Source organism: Eumetopias jubatus, unplaced genomic scaffold (assembly GCF_037043125.1).
Source record: "Eumetopias jubatus isolate StellerSeaLion01/CBP00866 unplaced genomic scaffold, mEumJub1_p1.0 scaffold_5, whole genome shotgun sequence".
Taxonomy (NCBI): Eukaryota; Metazoa; Chordata; class Mammalia; order Carnivora; family Otariidae; genus Eumetopias; species Eumetopias jubatus.
The window spans coordinates 28,097,027-28,106,220 of record NW_028274811.1 but is presented as its reverse complement, the minus strand read 5'-3'; the positions used below and the strand labels follow the sequence as shown (position 1 = coordinate 28,106,220).

The 9,194-nt window shown below is 45.3% G+C and overlaps 1 non-coding gene across 1 annotated transcript; it reads left to right on the top strand.

The window, feature by feature from the left end:
- Window positions 1–7,539: 7,539 nt before the first annotated feature.
- Window positions 7,540–7,612, top strand: TRNAK-UUU (transfer RNA lysine (anticodon UUU)). Its single transcript has one exon. It is a non-coding gene; the product is annotated as a tRNA-Lys (tRNA).
- Window positions 7,613–9,194: the final 1,582 nt, after the last annotated feature.

Here is a 9,194-nt window from a genome sequence, read left to right as displayed (position 1 = left end):
CCGTTCCCGGAGCCGCGGGCCACACCCACCCAACCCGCTGCGCCCGCCACGCTCACCTTCTCTCGAGGAAGGAGCTGGGCTGGCCTCCTGGGTGGGGAGGTGTGGGGGGCAAGCTGCAGCCTTTCCGGATGCTCCCAGCTGGGGAGGGGCTGGTCTCAGGCTGGGGAGACCTGGGAGCCTGGGTCAACATCCCCAAAGCATCGCTGCCAACTTTTCCTATCCTCTCCCTTTGGCTGCCCCTCAGAGATAATCCAAATAATTTTTTTGAACTCACCTTTGGCTTTGAAGGCATGTGGGTGAGTTGTGAACGGGGACAGCAACCGCCTTCCCTCTCCAAGACTGAAGGTTGTTTATTCTTTCTTTCTTTCCCTTCCAGCCCCCTTCTATGGAAAGATAAATATACAATTTACATAAGATGACATTTATGTGACAATTAAAAAGATCCCCCGATGGAATGTTGTGAACACGTTTGCTTATAGGAGAAATAAATCTAATAATAAACAAACTCATAATAAAAGCACAAATCCTCTGACAGGGTAGATTGTCTACACAACAAAGAGGGAGATGATGAATGCAGAAATAAGCACTTTTTGCAACAAGAAAGAAATATGAGCTCAAAGGGAGTCACTGCAACATTTTCTTCCTTGGCCTTCATTCACAATGTCTGGGGAGGCTTGTCTGGCAAGATTGAGGCACTGGGGTACCACCTCCTGGTTAGACCTGACTCCAGCTCTGAGTGGTCATTTGTTAGGATTTTCTCAAACCCAAGCTCAATGCCAGAAAACAGATGACACAGGCTGTTCGCATGAAGCAAAATGGTTAAATACCTGGATTCTAATCCTGGCTTTGCAATTGAGAAGCTACTTGATGTGGACAAGTGCATTCATCTCTCTGGGTCTCTTCTTCTGTAGAACAGGATGGCTGGAGGGGTCCTGAAGCGGTGTGTGTGTGTACATGCTGTTTGTGTAAACACAAACACTCCTGGCTCAGAGTGCACAGTGCACATTAGCACTTTCCCTGGTGCTTAAGTTTTGGAAGGGGGACCGTGCTCCCTGAAAGTTCTTAACACTGAAAAACTGGAGAACAATGATTTTTGTCTTGCTCTCCATGAGGACCTAGACAAGATCTCCCAGTTGGGGCAAAAAGGAAGGCGAGGAGAAAAAACTGATACGTGGTGGGCTTCATGGTCAAGGTCCAGATGGCAGTCTCAACCACACATCTGAAGTGGGAATGGGGGTACCAATTGACAGTGGCACAGTCTAAAGAAACCGCTCTGATTGGGTCTGGTTGCAGAGGACTTACATGCACCAAAGGACGGGACAGGCTCCTCCTCTTAAGCCATCAGGATCCTGTGAACCTTGGCAAGCAGTTATAAAATGACCTAGAGTGAAGGAAGAGGGAGAAGATGACCATTTATAGAGCACCTGCTCTGTGCTGTGCACTATGCAAGTTGTTCCATTTCATCCTCACAAAAATCCCATTTTACCTATTGAGAAAGATTTAGTGACTTACTAACAGTCACACAAGCTGGCAAGTGGTGGTAGAATTGGCACCTAGTCCACACGACCCCAAAGACTACATTTTTTCCATTTTACCCCACTGCCAGAAATAAAAAGTAATAGCATTATTGGTTTGATTGAGGATGGGGGCCTGATTGATATAATAGCAAGAAAGAATTTGCCTCTAAGGTGGTTCACTGAATTTGGGTGAGACCCAGGTCATCTAAGGAGTCCTTGGAAGGCACTTCTTGTTTAGGACAGGAAGCTCCATCAGAATTCTTGGATTCCCACTGTTCTCTGCTACTGTTTAAGGTTAACCTTGAAAATGTTAACAGAATAATAGCAATGGAGCTAATTATAACTCCTTAGTCTTTAGTAAAAACCTCACAAATCATTAACTTATTACAGAAAAAAAATGAGAAGAAACATAAAGTTCTTGGAGACGTAATTATTCACTTTTTTCAACAAATATTTATTGAGTGTGGGGCGCCTGGGTGGCTCAGTTGTTAGGCTTTTGCCTTTGGCTCAAGTCATGATCCAGGGATCCTGGAATCGAGCCCCACGTCGGGCTCTCTGCTCAGCGGGAAGTGTGCTTCTCCCTCTCCCACTCTCCCTGCTTGTGTTCCCTCTCTCGCTGTGTCTCTCTCTGTCCAATAAATAAATCTTTTAAAAAAAATATTTACTGAGTGCCTCTGGTATACCACGCACCATTCTAGGGGCTGAGGACACAGCACAAAAATGACAGACAAAAATGCCTACTCTCATGGAACTCACTTACTAGTGGAAGGAGATACACAAAATTTTTAAAAGTAAAATATATTTGAAGGTTAGTAAATGCTATTCCGAAAAAATTAAGTAGGAAAGGGGGATAGGGAATGTGGTCATGCAATTTAAATAGAGTCCTCAGGGAAGAGCTGCCTGAGAAGGTGGCTTCTGCATAAAAGGAGGTGAAGGAATGAGCTGTGAGGGCTTATGGGAGAAGAACGAGCATTCTAATTCTAAGTCAGGGGTTCTTGACATGGAGTCCATGGACACCCCCCCCACAGATATCTGTGGATAGAAATTCAGGGGGTCTTGGCTTTAGATGGGGAAAAAATATATCTTTATTTTCACTAATTAACATTTAGCATGTTCTTCAATTATGAATGCAGACAGCAAATCACAGTGATATCAGCACCACCTGTGAAGCCATTGCTAGTAGAAATCACAGATATTTTCATATCACATTATCGTTGTTACAACTACCTTAAAATATCATTACAGTTATCACTACTTCATAATTATGCTGCTAGCTCTTATAATTTAATGAATTAATAAGAAACACATATATTACTGTGTATTACACATTTTAAAAATACTTTGAGAGTTGTATTTCAACATACTTGGTTTTCTTTATAATTTATGAAGCTTATTTTATGGACTTAAAGATATTATTCTCAGAAGGAATCCACAGGCATCACAGACTGCCAAAAGGGTCCATGGTAGGAAATAAAAGAAACAACTGTCTCCACGGAGAGACCAGCAAATGCAAAGGTCCTGAGGCAGGAATGTGCTTATTATGTAAATGTATAAGAAAGAGATTATATAGGGTATTGTTAGGAACTTGGCTTGTGCTAGGTGTAATAAAGATGCTTTTGAGTAGAGGAGTGACATGGTCTGACACTGGATTTTACAGGTTAGTTTGCTGTCAGATGGAGGACAGCCTGAAAGCAGAAAGGTTGAAGCTGGAAGACAGGTTAGAAGGTTACTGTAATAGACCAGGTGAGAGATGATGTTAACATGCACTAGAGGGGCCGCCTGGGTGGCTCAGTCATTAAGCATCTGCCTTCGGCTCAGGTCAGGATCCCAGGGTCCTGGGATCGAGCCCCGCATCGGGCTCCCTGCTCAGCAGGAAGCCTGCTTCTCCCTCTCCCACCCCTCCTGCTTGTGTTCCCTCTCTCGCTGTGTCTCCCTCTGTCAAATAAATAAATAAAATCTTAAAAAAAAACATACACTAGAATGGTAGCAGTGGAAATGGTCAAATTCCATATATATTATGAAGATAGCTCTGACATTTATTGATGGGGTGTGAGAAAACAAGGAGTCAAGAATAACAACAAAAGTTTTGTCTTGAGCCAGTGGAAAAACAGAATTGCCATTAACTGAGATGTGCAGACTCTGGAAGGAGTAGATTTGGGGCAGAGTAAGGAGCTCAGTGTTACACATGGTAAGCTTAAGAGACCTACTAGATGTCCAAATGCTGTCATCCTATAGGCGGCTAGAAATGGCAGCCTCACCTCAGGGGCATATTCTGGGCTAAAGACATCTTTTGAGAGGTATCTATAGGTGACTGGTATTTAAAGCTATCTAAGGCTGTTTGAGATCACTAAGGAAGTGAGTGTAGAAAGAGAAGAGGTCCAAGGATGGTGCCCTTGGCCACTGCAATGTTAAGAGGTCTGGAAGATGAAGAAGAATCAGCAAGATATTGTTAAAAAGGAAGTGTTCAGACATTTCTCCAAAGAAGAGATACAAATGGCCAATAAGCACATGGAAAGATGCTCAACGTTGTTAATCATTAGGGAAATGCAGATCAAAGCTGCAATGAGGTACCACCTCACGCCCAATAGGATGGGTACTATTTTATTTTATTTTTTTATGTTTTTAAAGATTTTATTTATTTATTCGAGGGGGTGGAAGCGAGAGTGCACGTGCACAAGCAGCAAGGAGGGGCATAGGGAGAAGGAGAAGCAGACTGCCCCTTGAGCAGGGAGCCCGACATTGGGCTTGATCCCAGGACCCTGGGATCCATACCCCAAGCCAAAGGCAGACACTTGACCAACTGAGCCACCCAGGCACCCTGGATGGCTACTATTTTAAATATTTTTATTTTATTTATTTTTTAAAAAAGATTATATTTATTTGAGAGGGAGAGAGGGCACAAGCTGGGGTGGGGGCAGAGGGAGAGAGAGAATCTCAAGCAGACTCGACGCTGAGGGTGGAGCCCTTGCCAGGGCTCAGTCTCATTACCCTGAAATCATGACCTGAGCCAAAATTAAGAGTCCAATGCTTAACTGACTGAGCCACCCAAGCACCCCTTTTTATTTTATTTTGAAGTAGGCTCCACACCCAATGTGGAGTTTGAACTCACAGCCCTGAGATCAAGAATCCCATGCTCTACCAACTGAGCCAGTCAAGTGCCCCAAGATGGCTACTATTTTTAGAAAACAGAAAATAACACATGTTGACAAGGATGTGGAGAAATTAGAACCCTTGTTGTGCTCTGTCAATGAGAATGTAAAATAGTACTGCTGCTGTGGAAAACAGTATGGCCATTCCTCAGAAAATTAAAAATAGAATTACCATATGATCCAGCAATTCCATTTCTGGGTATATACTCAGAAGAATTGAAAACAGGGTCTTGAAGAGGCATTTGTATACTTGTGTTCATAGCAGCATTATTCACAGTAGCTAAAATGTGGAAGCAACCCAAGTGTCCATTGATGGATGAATGGACGAATGGGTAAGCAAAATGCAGTATAGACATCTGATGGAATATTATTCAGCCTTAAAAAGGAAGGAAACTCTGACACATGCTACAACATGGATGAACTTTTGGGTCCTTATGCTAAGTGAAATAAGCCAGTCACAAAAGACAAATACTGTAGATGTCTAGAGTGGTGAAATTCACAGAGACAGAAAGAAGAATGGTGTTTTCCAGGGGCTGGGGTAGGGAGGGGAGATGGGGACTCATCGTTTAACGGGTACAGTTTCAGTTTTGCAAGACGAAAGAGTTCCAGAGATGAATGGTGGTGATGGCTGCACAACAGTGTGAATGTACTTAATATCACTGAACTGTACACTTAAAAATGATTAAGGGGACGCCTGGGTGGCTCAGTCGGTTAAGCGTCTGCCTTCGGCTCTGGTCATGATCCCAGGGTCCTGGGATCGAGTCCCACATCGGGCTCTTTGCTGAGCAAGGAGCCTACTTCTTCCTCTGCCTGCCTCTGTCTCTCTCTCTCTCTGATAAATAAATAAAATCTTAAAAAAAAATGATTAAGATAGGGGCTCCTGGGTGGCTCAGTCATTAAGCGTCTGCCTTCAGCTCAGGTTATGATCCCAGGCTCCTGGGATCGAGCCCCGCATCGGGCTCCCTGCTCTGCAGGAAGCCTGCTTCTCCTTCTCCCACTCCCCCTGCTTGTGTTCCCTCTCTCACTGTCTCTCTGTCAAATAAATTAAATAAAATCTTAAAAAAATGATTAAGGTAGTAAAATTTATGTTATGTATATTTCACCACAATAACAAAATTGGGGGAGGGGCGCCTGCCTGGCTCGTTAGTAAAACGTGCGACTCTTGATCTCAGGGTTGTGAGTTTGAGCCCCATGTTGGGTGTAGAGATTACTTAAAAATAAAGTCTTCAAAAATAGTAGTAATGATTTTTTAAAAATTGGGGGGTGGGTAGGGGAAAGTAAAAAGGAAGCAGCGGTATCCAGAGAGATAGGAGGAATGTCCTGGAAACCAAGGTAAGAGCATTTCAGGAGGGAGGAAAGCTCTATGTCCAAAGCTACCAAGGGGAATAAGGTGAGATAAGGACCTGACAACTGATCATTAGTTTCACCCATGTTGGGCTCACTGGTGATATTGATAAAAGCCATGTCAACAGAGGGGCATGAACGGAAGTTTGATTAAGCGGGTTTAAGAGAGAGTGGGAAATTTTATAGTTGGTACAGCTTGTTCCAAGATTTTACCTGAAAATGAGTTTTCTGTAATATGCATGTTTATAGAGATGGATCATCATGTATCTGTAGAAATTCACTCTGTTGGTCATTCAGTAACTATTTCCTGGCTGCCTACCCTGTGCCAAGTCTTTTGCAAAGCGTATAATTTGGCAGTCAGGAGAGGACAAATCCAGCAGCTCTGCCTCCTAAGCTCCAGGCAGGAGCTGCAGGTGGGATTTGGGACAGATAGGAAAGCTGCCCAGGGCTGCATCTGTGGCTTAAGACACTGCCCTGGCAAGATCCAGGCTTGCCACTTTCTGTGGTGCTACAAATGCATGCCTGGGAGAAGCACCCCTCTGGAGCTGGTTTAGAGATGGTACTGACCAGCCCTAGGAGATGTCTGCATGATGTGCCAGCCAGGCCACCTGTCTCTTCTCAGACTCTCAGACCTAGCCCAGTGGCCACAGATGGCAAAAGGCAAAGAAGATCCCTGGGGCCTCTAAACACTTCCCCAGAAACTGACAGCAGGCAGTACCTCTGGCCAAGTCAGGGGCCAGATTGACCAGACACTCATCAAAGTGTGAGACACCCCAAGTGGAGCTGAGGGGCCTGGCTCAACCCAAGAACCACCAAGAATCAAAGGCACTGGCTCCAAGCCAAGTTGAACGGTGTAAGAAAAACCCTTTGGCTTTTCCCTGGGGTTTGTGATAAATTGAAGCAAATCTCTCCTCATCTGGCAGCCTTACGAAGACCCTTCCCATGCATTTACTGATGAATTCATAGCCATGCTGGAGCTAATCTGGTTTTATTAGAAATAACATGCATTTAGCAAGCACTTATGTAAACAAGGCTTTATCTTAGGGCAGTGAGTTCCAGGTCCAGATCTTACCTTCAAGGGATTTTGGCCCATTGAGGAAGACAAGTCCTTAAGCATATGCAGGATGGTCAAGGTAAAACAAGCAGTCTTGGGAGCCTGTGGCGTGGAATGATCCAGAGAGTCTGAGAAGGGTCTGGAGATGGACCTGAACGTAGATAGCGATTTAGATGAGATGGGAGGGGGGAGGACCATCCAGAGAGATGAGGAGTGTCTCTCTGGTTCCCAGCGGTGCAATGGGGCACAGAATATGATGTTAATAGCTGGCCCCAGGGTTCTTCCTGAGAGGAAAGTGCCCTTTGTACAGGAAAATATACTCGTAAGCTGCTTGAGGATGAAAGGTGAGAACCTGCAGTTGTCCCAAGTTGGAAGAAAGAGATGAAAACATGCAGTCTACTTCTAGGAATCCACCCCAGAGAGACCCTCTGATGTGGGCCCAAGAAGATCTGTTTAAGAATGTCATTACAAGGGTGCTTGGCTGGCTCAGTCGGTAGAGCATGAGACTTTTGATCTCAGGGTTGTGAGTTCAAGCCCCATGTTGGGTATAGAGATTACTTAAAAAAATAAAATCTTTAGAAAAGAAAACAGAGGAGCTGGGAATAGCTTGAATGTCCATCACCAGAGCACTCACTGGCTAAATAAACCAGAGTGCAAAAAAGAAGGCAGCAAGGAAGAAGCATTGTATGGTTTTGCATGTTTCATGTAGAAAGAGCCCTAATAAAAGTGTTAAGTGAAAAGCAGGTTTTCAGGATTTGCAAATATCAAAACACTGTGCTGTATACCTGAAAACAAAACGCAAGTTTCAGCGTACAATGTGCAATATGATCTCCTATTAAAAAATTAAAAGCCTAAAAAATACCTTAAAGGGGCGCCTGGGTGGCTCAGTCGTTGAACGCCTGCCTTTGGCTCAGGTCATGATCCCAGGGTCCTGGGATCGAGCCCCGCATCGGGCTCCCTGCTCAGCGGGAAGCCTGCTTCTCCCTCTCCCACTCCCCCTGCTTGTGTTCCCTCTCTCGCTGTGTCTCTCTCTGTCAAATAAATAAATAAAATCTTTTAAAAAAATAAATTAAAATAAATTAAAAAAATAAAAACTACCTTAAAAAGCCTACATTTCTATTTGAACACAGACACACAGATGTATGTAATTTCATAGAAAAAACAAAGCATCTGGAAAGAGACTCGTCAAATTGGTGACCGGTTGCCTGTGTTGTAGTGTAGGGAGTGAAGCTGGGAAGGGTTGGGGTAGGAATTGTGGAGACAAGGAGGAGGAGTCAACCCTGTGGTTGTTGAGGGAGCCCTAAGGAGCCCTTTGCATTTGGGTAGTGTTGCTTACCCCACAGGGCTTAGAATTCTCCAGGGACGGAAGCATCTGGGGGTGGGGGCGGTATCATGTTTCCCTAGCCCAGTGATGGGCTACAGTGTGGTCTTGGAGGGCAAGGACAAGAAACCTGCCCTCTAGCCTCGCCCCATTGCTGACTCCTGGGTGGCCTGGGTTCTGTTTGGTCCTCTCTGGTCCCCAGCGTCAGGGTCTCTCTGGGCTCCTCCAGCTGGCCCAGCCTGGGATTCTAAGTCCATTCCAGAGCCTTCCCATGGAGTCTGAACTCCAGCAGGGGCATGGAAAAGCTCCATTTGGCCTTTAGCCTGCTGGGACTTGAACATGGGCCAGGCTGGGATTGGGAACCAGTGTGAGAAGGGAAGTTTCTGAGCAGGCTGGCCCCCTGAGGAGGTCCCTCCTCTGACAGGTGGAGTATCATTTCTTCCCAGAACATTTGGCTTGAGGATACCTGGCCCAGCCTGGCTCCTCAGGAAACAAATGTGGGGATAATTCATTACCCGTTGGGCTCTCAACAGTTAATAAAACCCACTGAGTGAGGGCTCTGGGCTGGGAGGCAGATGTGGAGACTGCTTGAGGCCAGGATTTGGGCTCTGGGCGTGTAGGATGTTGGTGTGAGCTGTGCACAGGTGCAGATCTGTTCTGCATACAATTCCTGTGGTTGGTTTGGGCAGGCTTCAGGTTACAGAGATGTTAGATGAGGTCCCTGTCCTGAGGATACCACAGGATGGGGGAGGGGCATAAATTGGATTTGGATGGGGTCAAGTATGTGCATGGAACCAAGCCTCACTGTG